Here is a 2619-nt window from a genome sequence, read left to right as displayed (position 1 = left end):
GTGAAATCCTTTGTAAGTCAGGTTTTCAATTTTCGAGATGTTTTGTTTTGTATAGGAAGACCACAGGGGTCAGCAGTATTCCAGGTGTGGCCGAACAAAGGAGGAGAAAAGAAGAATGATGACACCTTGTTCTCTGGACCGGAAGGCTTTTAGGATCCAGGAGCTCATCCTACTAGCTATGTCGACTTTATCGTTGATATGGGCACTCCAGCTAAGATTGTTGTCAGCAATTACTCCTATGTTTCTCATATTATTAGATGCTGCGAGTGGTTCTCCTGAAGGAAGAGCTATGACTGTTTCACACTGGCGAACTGCCCTATCTGCAACATTAATATGTACCTACGTACATACGTAGTATACCAGATTCGGTGTTCCAAATGCAACAACTATTACATCAGTAGCACAGTCCGACCACTCTACGCCCGAGTGAAGAAACACCCCACTACCGATGCGTCCTGTTTCCGCAAACACTTAACCGAATGCGGCAACACCATCAAAGAAATAGGTGCCTAGGAATGGAATACAGGAAATATTTGTATCAAGGAAGCTATAATAAAAAGGAATAGACGGTCGGAGATGAGCAACATCATCACATAGGCCACCAACACCAGATTCTACCACCATCACGTGAAAATACGTCACAATAACCACGCCCAACAGCCGGTGAGTCGTTGCTGCTGCTAACGCAAACTCCGACCAATTTAAAATAAAAGGATGAGATTGATGTAAATACACATTTATTAGACTACTTCCTTTTAGGTGGTGGGATTAATTATATATATATATATATATATATATATATATATATATATATATATAATAAAATCATCCATACTAGATTATATTGTATTATGTTGTTATATTATATTATATACGACATCAAAAATGTAATCAAACAGATCACATTTTGATAAAACGGCAAAATAAAAAGTCGTTGCTAAAACATACCGAGTTGCAAATATTGGAATTGAACATCAGCTAGTGACAGAGCCGATTCAGTTGAAGTTGAAGGTTGAAGAAACGAAAGAAGAGATTACCAGGTTTGATAAAGAAAAGTTGAAAGATGTTAGAATTAAAGATTTTGTAATTGAAAGTCGTAATCGATTTGTAGTTCCCTGAAGCTATAAATGGAGATAATGTAGAAATCAATGTTACGTGGAATAATGTGAAGGAAGTATATCAGAGTGCAACCTAAGTAGGGTTTTTGTTCGCTTTTTTCACTATTTTTATTATCCGGGGCAGAGGAATAATGAAATGAAGAAAATGTATTTCGTATGAAACAAAGGAAGTTATTGATACGAAAAGAACAAAAAAAATTAATTGTTGGAAATCGGATTGGTAATAGAATGGTATTCAAATGAGAGAAATAGCAACATGTTAAGCCACAACAGAGAAAAGAAAAGGGGAGTTCAGCAAGAGATATGAGTAGATACTTGGTAGTTGAATTAATAAAGCATAGAGTTTACTTAGTACAAAGATGAAAGGAACCAGAAAAGTTTAAAGAGAAAGAAATGAGATTGCAGGTGAAGTAAAGAAATAAAAACAATGACTATATTAAGTATGTGCGGAAAACTAATAGCATCTGATATAAATATCCAAGAAACAAAGGCACATTTTTGAAAAAAAAACATGAACAAGGCGTTTAGGGAGAACATTTTTTGATAATTCGATTAACTAGATATTGGAGATGGAAATAGGTGTACATGAAATATCTTCAATATACAAAGAAATAACTAGTATCACTGAACAATTAAGAATCATAGACTTGTGGATTAGATGAAATTGTAAGATACACCCTAAAACTGATGTTTGGTATTGTATGGGATATAGGAATATGTAATATAGATTTAGGAAGGAAAGGAAGAATGCAAAGCTTACAGAGGCTTTGTTTTCAGCTTTGGGCGATATTATTTATTCCTGGCATTCAAACTGCAAATCTAACAGCTAATCAATGGAAAAGCTTGCATCATTATAAAATATTTACATTTCTTTGGGTGGAATTGCTGGTTTAGTTGCTCTAAGCAAGTTCAGTTTGTACTATGTTACAAAGTTACCAGTATCAGGTGTACATATATATTATATCTATAGACGAACAGAGGTACACACAGAGAAATAATCTTTGTTTTTCTTTTACTTATTTGAATGGACTAAGGCTATGTTGGGGCACCACCTTGAAAGGTTAAGTCGAACAAATAGACACTAATACTTGTATTTTTTTAAACTTATTACTTATCCTTCGGTTCTCTTTATGCTGAACCGCTAAGTTATGGAGACGTAAACAAACCAACACTTTTTGCCAAGCGGTGGCCTTGGACAAACACCGACACAATGACACACACTCCTACCTAAATCCACTTGCAAGCCTTCGGTCACCCAAGGACTACAGTATAAAACACTTGCCCATAGTGCTGCAGTAGGACTGTACCCAAGTCCATATGGTTTCGAAGCAAACTTTTAACCACACAGTCATGTCTGCACTTATGTGTTTGTATATGTATATAGGTATATGTAGACAAGAATTTAATGAAAGTTTTTTGTGCAATCACAATATTTGAAAAATATCTCTAAATATTAAAACTGTCCCCCAAAACATCTTTGTTAAACATATTAACACATAAT

The sequence above is a fragment of the Octopus bimaculoides genome, chromosome 9, assembly GCF_001194135.2.
Source record: "Octopus bimaculoides isolate UCB-OBI-ISO-001 chromosome 9, ASM119413v2, whole genome shotgun sequence".
Taxonomy (NCBI): Eukaryota; Metazoa; Mollusca; class Cephalopoda; order Octopoda; family Octopodidae; genus Octopus; species Octopus bimaculoides.
The sequence above is the reverse complement of the archived record's forward strand: the minus strand, read 5'-3'. Positions refer to the sequence as shown.